Genomic DNA, 23,884 nt, shown 5'->3' with positions numbered 1-23,884 from the left:
TTTGGTAGCACATGGGGTGATTTACATTTGCTTCATGTATGTTTTTGTTCTCTTTGTTACACCATAAACAAGCTCTGTCCAGCTTTCAAGGTTGTGTTCCTCTAGTGATCAGATATTGACCGTTTCTGATCTGCAGCTATGTCTCCAGAACCCACAGTATCATCTATGCCTGTATTCTCAAAGTGTTTGTTGTTATCTTCTGCTCACACACTTACCGTTCCATGTTACAACCTATATTGTATCTGTTTGTCTGTCTGTCTGTGTGTCTAGATAGATAGATAGATAGATAAATAGATAGGCAGGCTGTATTTGTGTGTGTGTGAAACTGCAGTTATGACTGGGGCTTTTTGCCAGTTTTCATCTCATATTCCATCACTCCCTGCTGTACTTCTGGCCATAAGACAGAAAATGAAATCATGAAGAAAGAAAAGACTCCTGGGTTCTTAAATGAGTAGGAGTGTAAAAGGAGCTGATCTGCAGCATATGTTGAAGCAATGATAGAATTGAAAGACTGGAGTGTTTGCTGAGGGAGACTGTGGAGAAGGTGTGCAGGTCAGCACACCCCCTGAAATACTGTGAAGACCCATCAGCCACTTCCTGCTCATGATTTTCTCTTACTGAAGAATTGGTTACTATCATGGACTCAGCACACGGTAATGGTCCAGTTTCACACCTATGCTCACAAACCTGAAAATAGTGTTGTGTCTCTATATACAGAGACTGATTGAGCAGATATCCTGTCCAAAATCCTGGACTACCTAGAACTCTATCAGAGAGCTCAGATGACTTTGTGGTTAATAGAATGTGGGGAAAAAAAAATCCCAGTTGATTAAGCCCTACTTTAGTGGAGGTTCTGGAGCTACTAAGCCATTAAATAGTGTTACACAATTCAGGAGAGTGCACCAGACCCTGCTAGTGACTGGACATTGGTGTTGCATTAGCCCTGTCAAATTGCATCTGTAAAATCACCAGGTTTTTCCATAGGATGGAAACTGAGTTATTAGAAAAGCAAGAACCTGAAACATAAATAATTTTCTGGACCTGCTATAAATCTGCAGGAAAAACATTAATTTCACTTTTCCTCACATTCTCATAGTTTTGTAAATCATATTAAACAGCAAAATATTAGGTCCAGAATGATACTTCCACTAAAATTAACTTCAGTGTTGATATGGAGAGGTTAAAAAAATACCACAGTCCGTATAGAGTTCCAAAAGGTACTTTGGCATTGGTATGGAGCATTACAACACATAGTTTACTGGCAGGTGGTCCATAGAGCAGGGTTCACAGCTCACAGATGTCCTCAGGAAGTGTTGACTGCATAAATACCAGACAGGAAATAACTGGCTTGGTAACAGTTCTTCAGAAAATATTTTAGGTCATGAGTCAACAGTATCATGCTGTTGAGAAATAAAAAAAACCATCACACAGATGTATACGAACAGGAGTCCCTTCTGGGGGGGGAAATTAAAAAAAAAAAGTAGAAGAAGAAAGAAAGAGAGAGAGAAAGAAAGAGAAAGAATAAAAGAAAGAAAGAAAGAAAGAAAGAAAGAAAGAAAGAAAGAAAGAGAGAAAGAAAGAAAGAGAGAAAGAAAGAAAGAGAGAAAGAAAGAAAAAGAAAGAAAGAAGAAAGAAAGAAAGAAAGAAAGAAAGAAAGAAAGAAAGAAAGGAAAAGAAAGAAAGAAAGAAAGAAAGAAAGAAAGGAAAAGAAAGAAAGAAAGAAAGAAAGAAAGAAAGAAAGAAAGAAAGAAGGAAAAAGAAAAACAAAGAAAAACAAAAAGAGAAAGAGAAAAAGAAAGACTTGCATTATTCAATACATAGAGTGATGATTTCCAGCCCTGAAGATGCTCAGACTTCAAGAACATAAAAGGCTTTCAAAAAGTAATAGAATAATCTCTCAAAGCAGATGGTAAATAAAAAACAGTTTAAATTGCAGTGAGACAGTTAAAGTCTTGCTAATAATAAGGGTGGTAACCATTAAACAGACCGGCTGGCAAAGTTATAGCTTCTGTCACCCAAAATCTGATGGAATAGGTTAAGTTTATATCTGGGGAGGGTGAGGAAGGGGGGGAAATCCTGAAAAATATATGGAAAGAGAAATGGAAAATAGAGACAGGAAGAAGTTTCTAGACTGTAATAATTTCTGTATGCAAAGATCTGTATTTTGTTCCAACTTCAAATACATGTATTTCAGTACCATATCTAGTAACACTATATCCATTCACTATTTCCTAAAGAATATATTACTTCTTGATTTTACAATTAAACAAAATATTTCATAATTTCTAAAATAATGTCCTAAGCAAGATCATAGAAAATCATTCAATGTCTATTTCTTCTCTGTGGTCATATGAATCCTTACATGTGTTTGCTTAAATAGCATATTATGTGTATTTCCTCTCTTTAGCCCCAAATCTGTTGTTAGGGTATTCCTATTGAGGACAGAGTTTCCATCTTCCTCCTTCTGGCAGAGGAAGAGGTTGAATATTGTCCCCTGGTGTCTGAAGTTTGGATGCATATTCTAGATCAGCTTGTGATAATGAGTTATGTAAGTCCTTATTCTGCTATCTTCATTTTCCTACTAATTTATTCAGTATTACTGCTATTTCAAATAAATAATACACACACAAACATTAACACTAAAAAAACAGCTATTCAAAGCACATTTTCAATGACATTTGCACACTTTACATTTACACGTCCAGGTTTACAGCTTGTACTAACAGTATCTGAAGTTATGGATTTATAATCCAAAATGGTTTGACATCATTGTCAACAGCTTTTCTTTACAGATTCTTGACACTAAAATGTAATTTTCAAAAGTAAAAATTTCAGTACTAATTTCCATGAAATTCTGATGTTCAAATAGAATGTCATTTCCACGAATATCCTTGAGCTCAGCTTTGAAAAATCTTTCCTATTTTCTGTGACAAATATGAAGAGTTAATGCCTGAGAAGTGCTGAGATAAACACTTATTGATCACTCAGTTAACATCTTGGAGTTAATTGAAATATGCCTTCTCCTTTTTATAGCTCAACAAGTGATAGAATGCAGTAATAAAAAAGGAAATGGAATGAAATTGAATCAAAACAAACAAAAGACAAACTCTCAGACTGTGATGCTGATGACTCATTTTCAACCCCATTTTCAAATTGTCATTTTATTTTCTAGGTAGGACTCCTCACCTGTGCCTGCCTGTGTGACATTTATAAATGGAAATGTGGAACCTACTTATATAAGCCCTTCTAGTGTTTCATGAGCATCTTACACGTATTTAATTCCATCTTTGGATGTGCAAGATAAACTATTTCCAGCTAAAGTGAAGACTGCATGATGGTATTGAACCGTTGAGTCACAGGGCAGACAGATGGTGCTACATGTCAGAGGCATCCACGCCAAGGCCAGTAGACTGATGTCCACCACAACTTCAGTGCACAGAGCCCTCACGGTGCCTATGGGTTACAGGAACTTGCTTCACTTGAATTCAGACTACACCGATGACTGCAGGGGATGACCAGCTCCACAGCAGCCCAGCAGCAGCTGTCATTGCAGAGGAATTTCAATTAGTCAGGTGGCAATCAGCTGCAGTCCCCAAGGAGACTGTTACAACCTTTTCTGCACAGTGCTCTGTCACTGCTATAAAAAGCTTAATTGTGACACCACTTACAACACCAGGTGTAAAAGTTGGAGACATTTGTCCTCTCTGTATGGTTTAATTTAAAAACTGAGAACTTCTGTGTTTGTTGGGGTATAAATGAGTCAGTTGTAAACAAAGAACTAAAAAAGATGAGGTTGACATGGAGAGGCAGCTGAGTCATTCTGTAATCCCTGTCCCTTGAATGTAAATGGTAGGGCTTTTTTTATTTGATCTAATAACAGGATTTTAGCTTAATTAGCCAGGAGACTTTTGTAGCAAAATAGCACCTGAAAACTGTTGGCTCAGTCAGTGCCTCCACTTTAAACTTTTCTATCCAAGATTTTACTTCCTGACTACTATGAAATGAAACTAAATATATTGTATTCAGGGCTCTACTTTTCATTTGAGCTTTTTATTTTAATAAACAGTGTTTGAATTGAGTACCTCTCTATCTTATGAACATAGCATTTTTTCATTGCACTATGTTTTTTATACAAGGGGGGCACAATCAAACGTTGGTATTAAATCTTCAGAGTTTTGATTCGGAAGGAGAGGTTAGCACAGAAGAGGATTGTTTCTAGTTTGGATTAAAATAGCTGAAAGTATTACAGGTTTCAGCAAATATATCCACTGTTCAGATGAGGAAAACTTTCCCCAAAACATGAAATAAAATTTCTTTTTCTTTATCAGTACAACTTTGAAAAGACACAATATGAATAGATCAACAATAATTCACAGAAACTGATAAAATTTGTCTTCTGTTGAACATTATATTAATTTACCATAATGTACATATCCTTTGAAATTAAAGGAAAATTCTGTTTTCTTAGAATACCTTACCTAAATAGATTTACTGCTTTAAAAGGCTAAAGAAAAATTAAATTAAATTCTCTAATAAATTAAATTCTGTAATAAATTCTTCGAAAGAAAATTGAATACAGTTTTGAATGCACATTTCCACTAAAAAATTTATTGCAAGCAAAATGGAAATCTAAATCAGAACATATTCCTCTTATCATCATTAATAGCACTGGTAGTTACCACAAAAGATAGGATAACTGAAATCAACAAAGAACAGGATTCTCTAGAGTAACAGGTTATGACACTAGTTGACAAACACTATTCATGGGTCCAGAATTAGGAATGTTGAGTATAAAACAGTGATTTTAATGTGTTCAGAGCTGATAAATCCTTGGCATTTCAAATTTGGGGCAATGCAAGTTAAAAGGACTGGTTCAACTAAAAAGGTTCTCAGTGAGAGCAGGAGGCTTGTCAAAGGTCTGGAAAAATCCAACATCAAAACAAAGATAAAAGGTTTCAGTATATTTAGACTACAGAAAGGAAAAGACGGTAGTGGTGCTCATAGATATAAAACATTGCTTATAAGAAGTTTATTCCCTTCTCAAAACTCATTGCAGCTCGGACATTAAATAATGGAAGGGAAAGTCTGTGTTAGAATGTGTAGCAGTGAGGACTGCGAAGTACTACAGCAGTTTGCTGGGAGCCTGTGGCAACTCCCTCAGATCTACTTCCTCAGAACAGGTTGTAAAGCTGTTTATTCAGAAATGGCACAGATACAGCTGACTCAGCCTTTGCAAAGGAGGAAGGAGTAGAAACTCCTTTCAAATTAACAACACTTTTAAGTTTTGCAACAAATATTTTCAGATTGAAATAATAGTTTATCTTCAAATGTTCTAACTTTCCCATAATTACTATATTATTACTCTACGGAGTTATTTCTTTACTTACACAGTGGTTTATTTACACATAATATAATACCAATATTAAGCACTAATGACAAGGCTGATAAATGTAATTTCATGGTGACATCTTGAGATAGTGAAGAGTTTAGAAGTTTCATGCCAATCCAAAGAAACACTACAAAATATAGCTGTGAATTCTCTTTCTTTTTTCAATCTCCTAAAATATTTTACAGTTCTCAATGAAGATGGGACAAATTATAAGTTCATTTTAAAAAAATATAATGGATGGCAGTTACATTTGTATTATTTCATATTTTCATTATTCTAATTATCCTGACAATAGGCTGATGCTGCTCTGCCTCATTGTTCCCATGACAGTTTGCCAGAGAAGTGCTATATCAGAATGCTAATAACTTGCCACATCCCCTCTTTGACAGTCAGTAGTAAACCTCAGCACTCTGATCTTTTTAATGTTCAATAGTTTTGTGCAGTGGGTCCATATCACTTTACAGTAGTAACAACTCATGTGGAAGAGTTAAGAATGGACTAGTTGTCAAAATACAGAAGAGGCTGAACCCTACTTGTTAAAGTCTATACATTTAAAGATTTTTTTCATATGATGTTATAAGACATTGCAATTTAGGTATATTTTTTAAAACACTAAGGTTAAAGATATATTAGCTCATTTTTTTTAAGTAAATAATTCCCAGCTATAATTTAAGAGTTTATCTGGGAAATGTATGTGTGATCATTGAGGTACCATATATTTTATCAGAAAAATATCCTTTTTCAATATTCAACCAGCCAAATAGCATATGTGCTTTTGATCAAAATTGATTCAACTTTTGTCTTGCAATGTACTTCTTCAATAATCAAGCAGAATTTCGATGGCTATATTCTGTTTAGAAATACAGTATCTTAGCAAAATATAATGGATTTATTTAATATTAATATACTCATCTACATAGCCCAGAGCTGTATCCAGCTTTGGGGTCCCTAGCACAGGAAGGACATGGACCTGTTGGAGTGAGTCTGGTGGAAGGTCACTAAGTTGACTAGTGTGATGGAGTGCCTTTCTGATAGAGAAAGACTAAGAGAATTGGATTGTTCAGCATGGAGAAGAGAAGGCTTTGGAGTGACCTAATTGCAGCCTCCCAGCACCTGAAGGGGACTACAGGAAAGATGGAGAGGGACTTTTTACAAGAGAATGTAGTAGGACAAGGGTAAACAGCTTCAAACTGAGAATAGCTTTAGTTTTGATATTAGGAAGAAATCCTTTGCTGTAAGGGTGGTCAGGCACTGGAACAGGTTGCCCAGAGTTGGAGGTACCCAATCTCTGAAAGGGATGAGCCAAGCTGGATGGGGCTTTGAGCAACCTGGTGTAGTGGAAGTTGTCCATGCCTATGGCAGGGGGGGTTGGAAATAGACGACCTTGAAGGTCCATTCCAACCCAAACGATTCTATGATTCTGTGATATCAATTGCCCAGCATATTTTTACATATTCATTTCAGCATGCACAAAACTGAAGCTGGTGGATAATCATCCCACTCTGTAAAATATAAATAGTCATTTGATTTTAAGTTCACTGAATCAGATATTCTAGCTTCCTTAAATGTGAGAAGGTTTAACTGCTATGCAGTGACGGGGCTCAAAGTATTTAATAAGAGTCATTTACTATACATGAGAGATAAAAATAAGAAGCTTGTTGCTAGTCATCTAACTTAATTTTCTACAAATCTCCAAACTCCGAGGTTCAGGAGGAACAAGCTTAACTTTGGAACCAGAGTGAAATAATTATTGCGGATTAAAGGTTGATTCTGTCTTTGGATGAGAATAAATAAACTGATGGTTATGGAGTGGATTATTAGTGTTTAAAAGAAAAGATAAAAAGAAGGGTACAAGTCTTCTTGGATTTGACAGAAATAATTGAAACTATAGAACTGGCACAAAAAATAAAATTTCCTTGCTACTTTGTCAGTATCCTGCTTTAGGGAAAAGTTTAGCATTTCTTACTGCTTTACTAGAGGTTGCCACAAAAAAGAGGAGTTGCATAGCAGTGCTGTGCGGAAGAATTGAATTTGATACTAGATCCAAATGTTCATCCACTTAATTCAGATCAAGATACCATTTTTGCTGCAGTCAACTTGTTTGCCTAAACATTTGACACAGATATTTCATTTTATTAATTTATTATTATTTGAAGACAGGAAGGAGTTCGGGGGAAAAGGGGAGATATTTACACTTTTAAGATTCAGGTCAAAAGCTTGTTCTCCTTCTGTTTCTTGTTTTAACATAATTTACATTGAAATATAATTCAATAGTATTAAATTCAGCCCACTGAAGCATTTCTGCCTGTTGAATCCTGGATATCAGACATAGCAGAATGTCACAGGAGCATGAATTAGTCATGTTTCTGCACTCATGATCATCATAGACCTAGAGCTCTCTGAAACACTTAAAATAATTAATTTCCTTGGTTTCTTTATCAGTTAATTCAAATGTTGATGTACAATCAGAGTTTCTGCACTCCAAGGTTCTTTAGTATATCAAACTTCATGGCTCTAGACCAACTTAACCTTACTGAGATTCCAAAAACTTATGGGCAATTTGGGAATTTTTAATAAAAGAAATTGCCCAGGTATTGAAATAACAAAATTGCATACCAGCAATGATTGTGAGACATGTACTGCCATCAAACAAGCAAATGATCAGAGTATTCTTGCAGCCCTACTCAACTTTCTAGTACATTTTATTTAATCCACTATGCCTTAAGGCCATCTTTTTGTATAAAAAGTTAATTCAACTGTTTTTATGTCTGGAATAAAGGGATAAACACTTTGTTTTAGTTATTGAAGCAAGCTCTCCCATAAAAATTCTCTTTTTTAATTAAGAAGGACTAAGCACATGCTTTCCACTCTTATCTTCTATATTACATAAAGGTAATATAGAATAGAGTTGTGAGTCTAGTCAATAAAGGAAAGTAGGAAAGTTTATATATCCTAGGTTAAACATTTTCTTCAGAGTTGGAAGGCTTAAGTGACTCTGATCAGGTACCCTGTTTCATTCCTTGTTATGGCTTCAAGTCTTTTATCCCTCTCTGTACAGATCAACACAAATTTGCAATGCTTGTTTTATTATCTCCGTGTCTAAATGTCTTCAGCCATGCATTAGGGAAACAAAATCTCCCCTCAGAAAGGCTTTCTCTAAGTTCAATCGTTAAGAAAAACATAAGTCAGAACAAATACATTCTTCAGTGAATTTCAAGGAGACTCTTTTGTAGTAAGCTCTAATGATAACTTAGGAAGCAGGCAATTACTGTAAATTGAATGTTACAATTGAAGGTAAAGCAAAACTGTTCACTGTGCTTCTGTGGGGTCATTCCTCTCTGCCATTAAGTAAGGTATATATTTTATGTAAACAAAAACTTCTGCAGCATCTGCTAATAGTTTATTTAGGGGCAGTGGGAGGATGATATGAGCACTTATCTGTACACAGTAATTGCAGCCTACCTAAAAGTTACTACCTTAGCTGAGTGCCAGACTCTCATTGTTTAGAGTATGACCATAACCACACTCGATAATGACCAGTCAATTTGCATCACAAGCTCTCTTTTCATCTGGGAAAATTTACTCAGAAGAGATAATTTAACAAGGTTTTTAATTCTTCTAGGGTGAGAGTGCAATTTGTTCTTATCCTGCTCTCAAATCTCTTTCGCAAAGAGAAAAAAGGCTATCAGTTTTTTAGGGGTCTTCGACTGAATGCTGAAAGATAAACAATGACCACTAGTGCCTCTTAGGGAATGCAAAGAAATTTATAAAACAGAATTAATTGGCTTTTATTCCAATCATTTGTATATTCATAGGAGAATTTTTTTCAAAATATCACCTTTCTGTTCAGGCCCTACAAAGAAGAGCAATCACAAGCATTTAGAATAACATGTGTGATTGTTTACTAACATATTTTCATTATAATATCTTCCTAATTTTAAAAGGCTCAATTTTATTGGATAAACTCTCTCATTTTTATTCAATAGAAGTTTCACTTTTAAGTAATTCCACCAGCAAATAACTTCAGCACAGCCCTTCTACTAATCACATACTCAGAAACCTTCTTTTCAGGAAAGAAAATTTATTAACCTGATTCCAGTTTGCTCTAATTTCTTGGACATTATTTATTTCTTCTGAAAAGAGGTGAAACTCTTGATCTGTATTTCCCAGTATACCTGCATCCTACAGCAGTAAACTGCTTTGCTTGAACAAACTGTGTCATAGTTACACTTTTGAAAGATACAAGTAATAGGGTGCTAAACTGAAAAATAAGAAAAAAGAAATGCTGACACTCATGAATCACAGTTCACCTAAGAGCAAACATGATAAAATTGTTCACAGGAAATAAAGTGGCACTGAGATTCTGTGTGAGATGGCACAGATGAATCATTACCAAATAGAGAGCTTCTGTGCACGTCTGTTCATCAGAATGGATGGCCGAATTGATAGAGTACATGATGAATAAAAGGCAACAACCTATAGACCTATATACAGAAAAATGAGCTTTGCAATCAAGGCTTGAAGATCCCCTTGGTGCCATAAAAGAACTGTTATTTAGCTTTCCTGTTATCTTTAAGTATTCTGGCACAAATTTTTTTTTTTTTGGAAGATCACCTGCATTTTTAGATCCTGATTATGAAACAGAACAATTATTCAGTTGTTCTGTTCTGATATTTTAATTTTTTGAGACGTACATGTTGCCAACGTATATTTTCCTCAGTAGTTTCACTTTTATAGTGGCAGCTGGGAACCACAGAAATGTTTTATTCTTTGCTCAGTGTATAACGCAGGTGTTATAATATCAACAACATTTTCTACTCACTTGAGAGACCTGTGTGAAAGGAAGATGAAAGGCACACTGACTGGGTAGGAAATGTAATGCAATAGAACTAGTTTCAAGCAGAAAATGTAGACATTTGTCTTCAGTGATTTGTGCTTTGGAAAAGAGGGCAGATCAAAAATGTATGGGTTTCTGTGAGGACAAGTTATACCCAATATGCACGTATGACTTACAGCATTTTGTATTGCTGTAACTTTGATGGTTAACTGGAAATATTTTAGATTAAAGAATAGATTTTATGTTGCTTATGTTTATTAAAAAATAGATTACCTCAACAAAAATGGTAAAATATATTTCTTTCAAAATAAATAATTTAGAAGTCTCACTTTAAAAATGCCTTAGTTAAAGAATGGAGACATTTGCGATTCTTCCTTGTTTTTTTGAACCGAACATTGACCAATTCAATGTGGGTATAGAGATAGCTTCAACAAAACCAGGACTTTTTTCAGCAGATTATAATAGTTGGTATGTGTCTGCCTTGCTGTTAAAATACTTATCAAGTCTATTCTACTGAAGTTCTTTGCAAGATCTACATAGCAAGAAGAAAATGTTTGCAAAGAATTAATGATAAAAATACAATTTAGGAAATTAATAGCATATACTTATTAAAATATTCAGGTTTGGGGGGGTGGCAATAAGATTTATACATCAGAAATAAATTAAATTTTATCTACCGTTATTGAAGAGATTTACTCAGTTGTTACTGAATGTTCAAACATATGGCGATTTAAAAGAATTGATGATCGTGGAACTCTTTCAGTGTTATTATAGGGTGAAGAATTTTTTCAATTTTATTTACCTTCCGAAGTGCACTGTTTCTAAAATGTTAATCTCTAAAAAAGGAGAAAGAGTATGACAAATCCAAGCACTAACACACAGTCAAACTTTGCAATTTGCAAACACTTCACAGATAACAGATGCTGAAAGAGTTTATCTGGATTATTAAATCAATATGTATGAATAGTGAGTGTACTCACATGGAACATCATGGAATCATGTATTTGTAAGAATATTCCATATTCACGGACTTATAAACTTACAGGTTCTAAGAAATCTATTTAACTGTTTTTAGTTTAAAAACTCTCATATAGGCAATGAAGTTTTACAGTCAACACTAATCCATGGGTTTTAGCATCATAACAGTTCCAGTAATCAAAGTACACAAAAGCTGGTAAAAAGGATTCTTGCTTTCCAGAAACACTTGAATCAAACTGTATAGAAGAAACAACATGTTCAGGCATGATGGAAATTGAAGGTCTTGAAAGTTTATAAAATTATTCAACTGTAGTAATTTTTTTTTGCTTTCTCAGTTTTATAACTCTGGTAAGAGCTAGCTTTCTAAATGTCTTTTTAGGTGTCTATGCTATAACTATGATATTTATTGTTGGACTGTTTGTGGGATCAACTCTAAACAATCCATCTCCAAGAGAAAAACAGATTCCATTTTCAAAATTGAAAGCTCGATTTTAATTTTTAACATTCTTACACTATTGTTTAAATTAGGTTTCTCTCTTACTCCACTCAGATTTTTTGTTTTCTCACTTTTTATACCCAGAAGCTACTGTTCGCTGGCAATGTATGCTCCTATTCTTATATCTGCTGAAATGTTTTCTCATACTGCTGGATGTTACAGCTTAAATGTTCAAACCCAACACCTCAATTTAAATCAAGTGTGAACTTTCAAAGAAACACATTACATACATTTAAAAAAAGAGTAAAAATATCTCTATCTCTAATATACAGTTTTCTTTACAAGCAAGCCTAGGTGATTTCTTTTTCTAGCTTTTTTTTTTAATTGGTCCATGATATGCTGCCATTGCCTTAACAGTTTCTTTCCTGTCTGTTTTCTCAAGATACTTTAAAACTTCTGTGTCAGGGATGTCAAACCTTTATCAGAATTGAACACCATGTATATCCTTTCATTTTTGACAATTCTTATTAAAGGAGTTAAAAGACTTTTTGCACAAGCTTCTGTCTTTGGAAATTGAAAATAGGTTTCCATCATCTTGAAACCTAAAAATCCAAAGGTTGCTCTTTGGACGTCTCCTGAGAATAAGGACTGATGCTAACAGCAAAGGCTACCAGTATGTCACAATATGTTTAAAAATCACAGTAAGTTTAAAAGAAATAAGAAGACTAATCAAACTACTGTGCCTTCTATTTTGAAATGTTTGGCATTATCTATTAAAAAAAAAGAGAGAAAAAAAAAGAAAACAGAAAAGTCCTGTTTTTCTTTCCTAATTTTCATGTGAAAAGATAAATTCAAACAGTTTTTCATGTTTATATGTTGTCAACCAAATGTATCTAAGACATTTGAGAAAACATATGGAAATCGGAAATCACAAATAAGTAAAAAAATGAATAAACTACAGAAAGTGAAAAAGCTCTAAGTAAAAAGTTAGGTTTTTAGGTTTCATCTGAGCCATTCGTGAAAGTGAATGTAAATGGAGAAGAAATATGTGTATTAGCAAACTTTGCATCATAAGGGCATTCCAGGTGGTGACTGAGGATAAAGATTGATATCAATTTAAACAAATGCACCCATTGCTGTAGGTAACTACCTAGATGGAGAGGAATTCAGGTTGATGGTGGAGAAGCAGATAAGTGTTGGGAATGCATAATGAAATTAGCCATTCAATTCTAATGAAAGACATTTTAAGACAAATAGGTTTTCAGAGTAGAGATCTTTTCCTAAGATAGCCTCAGAAGTATAGAAAATTATGCTCTGTCTTCAGACCTTCTGTGGGTTGCTCTAGACAGCTGCAAGTAGCAGAGAAGCATGGGATGATGCACCATGATGATGCATCAGTATTGTATTATGTTAACACTAAAAAAAAGTGACATAATTCTGAACTTATCAAAACTTTAGATGCTATTTGATTTATGGATGAAATTTGAATTAACATTCTCATTAAACTGGTTTTAACCCACATAATTGCAAAGACAGAAAGGTAAGAAATATGATATATTATCAACTTGTCTGTTTTACCAGTCCAAGAAAAAATACTCTAGAGAAAGATGACTAAAATTAGCAGAAATTCAAAGAAATTGTATTGCAAACAATTAAAACACAGGAACTGTTTGATGATGATGAGGGAGTTGGTATTTTTCAGCCTGGAGAAGAGAAGGCTGTGAGGAGCCCTCATTGTGGCCTTCCAGTATGTAAAATGGGCTTGTAAGAGAGAGGAAGAGTGATCTTTTACACAGGCAGATAGAGATAGGACAAGGGGGATGGGTTTAAACTGAAAGAGGTTTAGATTAGATGTTAGGAAGAATTTATTACTCAGGTAGTAGGAAGGCACTGAAACAGCTTGCCCAGAGAAACTGGGGATGCCCCATCCCTTTAACTGTTCAAGGTTAGGTTGGATGGGGCCCTGAGTAACTTGATCTAGTGGGTAGAATCCCTGCCTGTGGTAGGGTGGTTGAATTAAATGATCTTTAAGGTCCCTTCCAAAACAAGACATTCTATGATTCTATGATTTTGTCAAGTTATTTTTAACTCTAAAAGGTACAAACCAACGTGATCTCTACTTCCTTCTGGTATCACAAAAGGATTGTGTTCCTACATTTGCAAATCACATTTAATTTCTCTACACATCTTCCTACATTTCCATGCTTTCATGTTATCTATATTTACTTTAGAAATAAGGCAATGCAAAATATCTTAAATGAGATATGTATTTATCATGATTGTTTTCACTAAGTTGTTTTCTTTTTCTTTCATCTTGTAATTACAACCCTAATTGGGCCACTTGAGGATTAAGATATTCTCAAGGTATTTTGTAACAGTATTTTCTCCTTAACAAGGATGAATGTCCCCTTGTGGAAATACTTGCTGATATTCTGTTTTAGAAATTCTTTTCTATTCCAAAGTACTAAGAAATTTAGGCTGGGTGTGCTGCATGGCCTGGGTTTTATAATATTAAGTGCTAAATTAGGTGTCTAGGATCTCAATACAATGAAGAATTAGATACTTCAGGTAAGCAGTCACTGACATGAGCAAAGAAGGTTTTACTTTAAACAATAAGAAATGTTGAAAAGCTGAGTAAGACATTATTCTTACATCTCTAAGAAATGTGCCCACTGCACTTCAGCTTTAGGAATGAGCTAAACTTCTGTACAGTTTTACGTACTTCTATCAGTCCCACCAATGAGATGGTCCGTCTACTGACTTAAAAGTGTTTAAAGTGTTTTTTAAAATCAATCCTTGCAAGGAAAAGAAGTCCTTTCACCCATCAGGAGAAAGTTATTAGAGTATGTGTGAACTGTCCAATTCCAGAATCTGCTGATAATAATTTTTTTACTAACAAGATAACTCTAGATATTGTATTTGGAAAGTATCACAATAATTATAAGTACTTCGCATGGTAGGAGATATTTAACTATGGGTTTCTGTGAATAAACCCATTTATCATAACTTTAAATATTTTAATATATTCCTCATATTTTAGTTCATAAAAACACTAATTAAAACAGCCTGTTATAGACCTACTGCATTTACTCGCTGTTTAGCTTCATGCTAGTCCTCATTATTAATTTTCCTTTATCCGTAAAAACTGGTCTTAAGAGAAATTCTTATCATCTTCATATTACACCTCGTTCAAGAAGCATTGGATAGAAAAGAATGATGTATTTATTCACAAAAGTCAGAAAAGGACTAGAAAATGGTGAGGAACTACAAGTTTATAAAGTTTGGTGATGGCCATGAGGATCTGTAGAAGGATCTCCTAATAATTATCCCTATTATGCAGATGACATTCAGTGTCAATAACTTACAAGTAAAGCATATGAGGAAAGAGTATTCTGAACTAGGTATTGCCTCCTTAGGAAAAAAAAAAAGAAAGACAAAATATAATAATTCTTTGAAGTTTTCAATAAAGAAAAACAAACAAGCAAGCAAATAAATAAACCCCAGGAAATACTGTGCAGGTATTACAGCAAGACAGAAGCATCCTTATGCCAGTACATAAATTAATCACAGAATTAAACATTTGACAGTTAATCTCTGTTATTAGAAAGGTATAAGCATAGAAGGTTTTAACTGAAAGGAGCTGGGATGACTTCAGGGCTAGAGTGAGTTCCATGCAAATAGAAGTTACGAAGACTGATTCTTTGGCCTTGTTTGTCAGAAAAGAGGTATATAGAAGTCTGAGTTGCACAGAGAAGGTAGAGAGAAATTAATTATTCCCAGTTTCTTCAAAAGTAGGCAAGAATCAAATCATATTTTTCATGACGTTGAAAACAAAAGGTACACTTTCTTCAGCTCTGGAGTTCATTATAACAAGACATTGTAGGCATGAAAACTTTACTTAGGTTCAAAAATTGGTTGAACAAATTCGTTGAGGATGTTCAGAGAAACCTTTATCTCAAGCACTTCAGACAAAAATTTTAAAAGGATATATCCGAAGAAGCATCTGCTTGCTTTGTCCTCCACTTTTTCCTAGACATTCAGTTATGACTAGTGTCAAAAATATTGGACACAGTCTCTGATGGAAAGAAAAAAGAAGAAACCCCCTGATATCAAAAATATGTTCTGTTTTTATTTGTTTAGCTGTGAATCATCTGCACTGTGATAACTGTTGAGAATTTTCCTCAATTTGACCTACTGACAACTGTTGAGAACTGACCTCATGGGCTCTTTTAGCCACCACCCGGGATATAACCTTAAATGTTACTTAATTAGGATTTGGTTTCTGGAGAACAGTAGCTCCAGGAGAACTGGTCGAACCCAGCTTGACCTGTGCCCTCACCAAGGAGCACAGTCCTATGGGGTACGGGCACAGCAGGCAGCACCTACATGCTGGTAACAGGGTCCATCAACAGACACAAATATGGTAAGTGATGACCCAGATCCAGAGGATGTCCAGAGATTTGAGTTCAGAGCAAAGGAGATGAGTCTGGGAACTAAAAGTGAGGTAATGCGACTCAATGTACCTGAGGGAAAGAGCTTCAAGCAATGTCAATTCATCTCCAGTTCAGATGAGATAGGTGAAAACTCATGGAATGGGCTCAGGTGTTGGGTCTAGATCTCAGCTCAGCCCATTGTGTTTACATATTTGTGTGTTTCGCTCTGCTTTATGTAAAGTCTATAAAAGAAAAAAAGGTTGGTTTTCAGTCTTGCGATGTACGTAGGTTAAATATTTATCTGAACATCATAAGCATATGGGTAGGTATGACATCATAGTAGCATTTGGCATGATATAGGTTTACTCGGGATATTAAAATTAATCAAAATACTTATTCTGCAAACACATGGAGGTATTAGTAAAACTGACACTTCAAAGACTACTGATGGTATAAATTTAATTTGGCTTGTATAATGTCAAGAATGAGCTGCCTTACATCTAAACAGACCATAAGAAATCATCTTAAACTTGAAGGAAGTCATATATAATCTTTGAGAAGAGGAAATGAAAATCAAATTCTCAATTTTAGTTGAATTGAAACATCTCAGGCAAAGGTGACAGAATAGATAAAAAATTTATATTAAAAAAATGCCATGTTGCCTGAGGCTTATTGATAAATACTGCTTTATTAGGCTCAGCTATTCCTGAAGATAAACACATCCAACTTTCATCGACTTCCTTCAGCTTATATTTTGATAATCATTCAGAGTACCAGCACATTCTGACATTCCATACTACTGAGTCAAATTGGTTTTATTGAACAGCCATAAAAACTGCAGAATCACTGAATCATTCATATTCGAATCTTGAGAAGTCACCCAGTTCACCTTCTTTCTCAAAACAGAGACAACATTAAATTCAAACATGAGATTTAGGATGTTTTTCCAGTAGTCTTGAGTTACTCAAAGAACTCAGATTCCCTGGACAAGTTATGCAAATGCTTAATAAATCTGATCGTGAAGTTGTTTTGTTTCATTTTGGTTAGTTGGTTTGGTTTTTCATAGCTAGGTTGTCAGAACATCTTCTGTTTCAATTTATGTTCACTGACTCTCATTCTTTCATTGGATACCTCAGTAGAAAGTCTGGCTCTATCTCTTTGGTTACCTACTTGTAGATATCAGAAGGTTATTTACCCTCTCCCTATGTTTTTTTTTACTCTCCCCCTATTTTTTTTTTTTACTTCTTCAGACAAAAAAGCAAATTCCCAGTAAAACAGGATAATATTCCTCAATTTGACCTACTGACAACTCCAGCTAGCTCAGTAGCTGTTGGCCACTTTTGCTGCAAAGGTACAGCTGTTTCAAGCTCATCCTGCTGCCCATGACCACATCCAGGTCCTTTTTGTCACAGTGGTTCCCCAGGCAGCCTGCCCCAGCCTGTGCCACTGCTCAGGGCACCACATCTGCAGTGAAGGCTGCAGAGAAGGCTGTAGCTGCCAACTTTCCAGGGGTACTTTCTCCTGTCACTGATGGGGACTGAGCCTTGTGGTGTATTAGCACCATTTTGATTTCAGAATTTTGAAAATGGATTTTTTTTCATTATTGTGTAATGTTTTTCATCCTTGTTCCTTGTTTTGCCAAACTCAGACAAAGCATGTATACATATACATACACAAAAAAATACTTATTAATTTCACTTTGAAAACTCAAGTTTATATTTTTAAAGTAGCCATTAAAACTTTTTTGTTATTGTAGTTCTTGTAAGTCTAATAAAATGTGTGTCCTCACAGGAATAAGTGCAGAAACAAGACAGATTGTTGCCTAAAATAACAAGTTATCAGGAAAAAAATGCCCCAAAATCTTTTCATGAAATGTTATATCTAGTCAGGAAAATGGTAAAACTCCTATTAACTCTGATGGGAGTCGTGATTCCACTTCATCCCACCACATAAGGCCTGTGTCAACTCTTTGGCACAGTAAAATATTGTCTTGGGAAGCAGCCAGTAGAGAGTTGTCTTCTGCCTTATGTTGATGGGGAAGGACTGGATAATTTAACCTAAACTGTGTCCTCACGTAATGAGGAGCAGCTGGACCTTGTGAAAAGGTGACTGTACTTCAAAAGCAGCCTTCCTTAATGCAAAAGTCATGTCTCTGTACCTGTCCTGAGTATGCCCTCTGACAACAGCAGGAACTCAAAGCTCGAGAGGAGAAGGCTGAAACATCTTCAGTTTAAAAAAAGAAACTGGACTGTCGGGAAATGACACAAGCTTGAGGTCAAAGTTTCCATAGAAAATCCAGTTATTTTTGCTGATGTGTTTTGAAGTATTTTTACAAATATACTTTATCACAGGCTTTGAACACACATATCACAGCATCAATGATGACATCCACATAATGCTAGAAGAAAGAAAAAATATCAAAGAGAAAATCTGAGAAAAAAATAATTTAGAAATCAGATAAGAACAAGTTCTAAATCAAACATTGGCCTGTAATGTTTTACCAGATAAGAGGCAGAAATGTCACTTCACTTCCCATTTGCCATCCATATTTCCTGTTAAGCAGTTAACCACTTTCCCATAACCTCAGAGGTTCATAATTCTTTGTGAATCCTTTTCTCTTTGTCAGCAGTTACCTATTATTGCTGCTGCAATCTATGTAACTAAAGAGACTCTGATGGTACAGCTGCTGCAGAGAAAGGTGGTTACAGTGATTATGTTAATGGGATCACTAATTTCTGGCATAAACATAGCTTAAAGCTGTTGTGCTGCTTCACGTGTCACTAGCTGGGTCAACGAAATATCTTGAACAAAGTATAAAAATGTTAACAACTCAGTTGTTATTTATTTGTATTCAGTAGCACCTACAGGTCACAATAAGCTGAGATCCTAGTATTTGAGGCAAAAAATATCCTGTTTCATTGTAAAAGACTATATAATCAGAAAACAGGACCTTAGTCCCTCTCCGTATGCCACTCTTCTACCCCTCTACTTCACTTCCCAGTTGAAGGACTGCTTCCAGTTCAGGTCCCCAGTACAATAAAAAGCATGAACCCCTTGGACAGGTCCAGAGGAGGGCCATGAAAATTATCAGAGGGCTGGAGCACCTCTTCTATGAAGAAAGGTCAAGAGAATTGGCATTGTTCAGACTGGAGAAGAGAAGGCCCCAGGAGAAAATTTTGCAGTCTTTCAATATATAAAGGGGCTTATAAGAAAGGCAGAGAAGGACCTCTTATAAGGACCTGTAGTGACAGGACAAGTGCAATGGTTTTGTTCTGAAAGAGGGTAGATTTAGATTGAATATAAAGAAGATATTTTTTACAATTAAAATGGTGAGATGCAGGAACAGATTGTCCAGAGAAATTGCAGTTGCTCCATACTTGAAAGTGTTTAATATCAGGTTGGACAGTGCTCTGAGCAACCTGGTCTAGTGGAAGGTGTCCCTCTTCATGGTAGTGGGTTCGAACTAGATGACCTTTTAAGGTCCCTTCCAACCCAAACCATTCTAAGATTATATTGTTCTACAATTCTGTAAAGGACAGAGAACACAAAGAAATAGTGAGATAATGATACTATGTACCTAAATATACCAATTAACAGGTAATACACCAATTAAAAGACTGTCATTAAAATGTTGGAAGCCTCTTTGCTCCTAAATTTAAGACATAATAGGGAAAAATATTTATTTCAACATTAAAAAAAAAAAAGATAACTTTTAGTACATAAGGTGGTCAGTTTTCCCTGACCATACAAGCTTCATTCCTAGACCCATGAGATATAAACCATCTCTTTCATCAATCAAGATGCAGAAAAGATCTAGGATTAAATCTAGGATATGTGCTGACTCTGGGACTTCACAATATGTCTCTGGAGATCTTTTTCCATTTCTACAGATAATGTAAAATTTTATAGTTAATTTTGCCACTGAGCAACTTGGACAGCTAATGTGTCTAAACCTGGGTAACATGATATCCATATCTGTCTTTTACCAAGGAGTGTTGCAAGTTTTTTACAAGCCCACTTACCTGTTAGCATGTGCCCAAGTGCTGTTATATTCACATCCAAAACGCAGACATCTTAACCTAAGTCCCTTGGAAGATGGCAGCAGTTAAAGCAACAGACTAGGAATTTTCAATCTCATCTGTAGACAAGACCTCCAACTCTTTAGAACTTTTATAGTCATATTGTTTTAAATAAAGCTTTCTACAAAAACAGGCAGGAAGCCAGGACAGTTCAGTGGTAGCCTGCTCTCAGCAAGAAATGTCACAGCATGGACATTTGGTGGGCTCTTTGTATATTTTGAATATGTATTTTGAATATGTACACTGTGTTGTATTTGTAGAGTACGTCAGAGAACTTAGCAAGTGTGACAAGCACAGATAGCCGAAGGCAATGTCCATATCCAAAGATGAGCCCAAACAGAGATGGAAATCTTTATTCTGACAGCTGTTGATTCTTGGATTTCTGAAGATTTTGGGCTTATATTATGCAATGTAGAAAAACAAGCCTGTGTATAGACACAATCCAGAGTGTCTTCTAATAATGCCTCTTTTCTACATTTTACCTGGACTTAGGGTTTGGCTTTCAAAGTCTTCAATTTAGCTCTTGAAGACAAGATGTGGTATTTTCATTGTATAGCACCCTTCCAAGAAATTTGTGTAGCAGCTTGTAGCATCAGTTAAGTGAGGAAGACACATATATGATACCCAGTCTCAAAGTAAATATGGAAAAATAAGAAAGAAAGTAACAATGTAGTGTAACCTCAAACAGCTGAAAAAGAAATGTTCTCATAAAGAAAAAACACCATAAACAGACTAATCAAATCATAGGAGACTGCACTTTGGTTTATTTTTAAATTAGTTTTTTTAAGACTGAAGTTGTTCAGAGATACCCTAGGTACGTCTGAATGAAGTAGTTTGAGTGCTGAAGAACACCTGTGCTTCATGGCATTTTTCCAAAATTATTTTATCCCACTTCTCATAGATCCCAATGGGAAGACTGCCACAATACAATATTAGTCAACACCCTAACTAACATTTTTAGAGCTAGATCAGAGTGTTCTTTTTAACCCTGCACTGATCTGTGATAACACCCTTCCTTATGTATTCCATAATTAATTTCTTGGTTAGCTTCAGCATTTCAACTTTCAGTGAGCTCCCTAAAACTGTATATTAGTATCTCCATCTATGTTGCTCTCCTCTCCCAAATCGACTTCAAAATGTGCTTCAAAAGCAATTTATGCTAAATTGTTTTCATGCTCCTTTTAGGCACAACCTCTTCAGTCTTGAGTATTTTTTAGTTCTCAGTTTACTCTGGCTGAGAGTACCTATACAGCATGCTTGAATACGTATTTCCATTATATTTTGAGAATGAAGTGATATTTTTGTTGGAAAGATAGGTGTCCTGTGAGAAATATGAGTCGAATGACAGACTCTCCCACTGGTGAAGAAGCAACTACAATACTACAGTACTTTACTAAACATTCAGTCCTCACATGATACTACAAGAAACCTTTCACCTAACTGCTCATTTAGTTTTAGGTTACACAGCTGTCATGTGAAAAGGGGAGACTTCCTCAACCCTTAGTGGGGGGAGATTTCCTCAACCCTTAGTATTTGGTTTGTCCATCAGTGCCCCAGGAAAGCGAGACCCTTGTGTCCAACCAGTCTGTCAGTGTCTGTGACTCACTGCCCTCCCTGGGGATATGAGTTTTTTGCTGGGGATTCTGCCAACTCAATTAAGTTCTGTCTCAGTGCAGAAGGTATGAGCTCTTCCTGAGGTAGAGATTTCTCCTGAGACTGCAGGAGGACTATGCCAGCTTTCTGTTTTGCTTTATTTCCACTGTTTTTCTTTACTACCATTAAAGATTGAATAAGCTTATGGAGGACATCCTTAGAGGTACCATGCAACCAAAACTGAGATACTCCCAACTCCTGAGCTTGATGCCACAAGTCATTCCTCTCTATCAAATTTGGGTCTTTCCTTAGACATTTCATTAAAATTGGGCTGTGAAGTGTCAAGCTGGGGAACTTACCATGTATGGTTCAGCAGCTTTTCTGCAGATGATTTAATAGTCCAGCCCATACGGTGACCGTAACTAAACACTTTATGTACAAACTCATCCCAAGTGATACTGGGATCTAACTGAACTCGTCTGCAACTGTGAATATTGTGTCTGTCATTTTGCAGGTGATCCTGAATGTCTGCAACAGACATCTTTAGACTTTCAGACAAGTGAGAGGAGTTAACCACGCCGGATCAATGAGGGCTTGCATCGGAGATTTCCTTGTAGGATCTCTATCATACACTGACCATATGCACACTGCCTTCTGCTCTGATGCAGCCAACTCAGAGAGACCATTAGTTTTGATTACCAGCAGGTCTCCTTTCTCCTGAGGGTCCATACCTCCTGCCTAGTACGCAGCCCATGCCGTTAAGGAGTAATCATTGTTTCCTGATGTGGAAATTAGAAGGACTCCCAGGTTGCAGTAGCTTTTTGGTTCCTTCTCACTCAACATTTGGTACACCTCCAGTAAGAGAAACTCATTACACATATTTGACTTCAGATTCACCTGGACACCTAGAATATTTTTCTTGTAATTTTAATGACTCAGCTGGCATCCAAGGGATTGTATGCATCATGGTATGAGTCTCATCATCACTATTAACTGTAGTTTTGGTTTTAACTAATGACCGCAAGGAAACCTTCCAAGAATTGGAATCCAAGATCCTCACACATTCTTCATCATCACTACCACTCCAAATATCCCCATTCCACGTCTCAATATCCAGATAAGACATTGAAAATGTTTTAAGCTTTAAGAAGCTCATTTTAAGCAACAAGTTTATCAACTCAAAATTCCAGTTTCTCTCCTAAGTTACTCTCAAAGGCTAATGATGACCTCAACACCTCATTTTCCAATTTCAAAACAGTATACTCAACATCAGAAATCCGTTCAGAAGCAAGTGAATTTTTTAGCTTCTTTTTGTGCACGAGAAGAACAGTCTCCTAAAACTGCACAAATCGTACCTTTACCTTTTCCTTTTTTAAACTTCTTCTCAGTCTGACATTGCTCAATGCATTCTACTTCTTTCTCTTTGTCCTTCCAAAATGTTTAAGCCCACTCCTTCCCAGTCTAGAAAGGGGCACATCTGTATTTTTGCAGCAAGCTGTCCATGGTAATCTTGTCCTTGACGCCAAGTTTCTGTCACGTGAAAAGGGGAGATTTCCTCGACCCTTAGTGTGGAGAGTTTGCCTCAGCCTTTATTGTTTAATTTGTCTGTCAGTGTCCCAGGGAAGCCGAGACCCTTGTGCCCAACCAGTCTGTCAGCATCCCGTTATGAGAACCCTTCACCAAAAAGTCCCACTGGATTGGAGAGAAATTTGATTGGTCTTTTAATGGAGCTAAACCAACAGCATAAGGGAGACCCCTCAGCGGGTCTTCCCACTTTATTCAAGTGTGTTACCTGCTGCCAGCAACTGCCAGTGTCCAGGAAGGACCATCGCTAACAGCTTACAGAATAACACTCTTTATTAATATAAAATTGTGCCAGGTTAAGGTTTAAAGATTGCTGGTGATAGTATCTGACTAAAAAAATATATCTAAAGCAATACACAGACAAGCTCTAATCCCCAAGTATTCAGCATGCTTAGAATACAGTTCTTACCCAAACGTGTCTCCATGGGGGAGAAGAGAGATTCGACCTGTCAACCAATTGCAGTAGTTATGATGGAGTCTTCCCTCATTTCCCCCCCACACTCTTAACTTATTTTTATACCATTTCTTTATGTTTAGTTTGAGTTTGAGTGACTT

Source organism: Pipra filicauda, unplaced genomic scaffold (genome assembly GCF_003945595.2).
Source record: "Pipra filicauda isolate LSUMZ 115617 unplaced genomic scaffold, ASM394559v2 scaffold113_size4260070_pilon, whole genome shotgun sequence".
Classification (NCBI taxonomy): Eukaryota; Metazoa; Chordata; class Aves; order Passeriformes; family Pipridae; genus Pipra; species Pipra filicauda.
Note: the sequence above shows the minus strand (reverse complement) of the source record.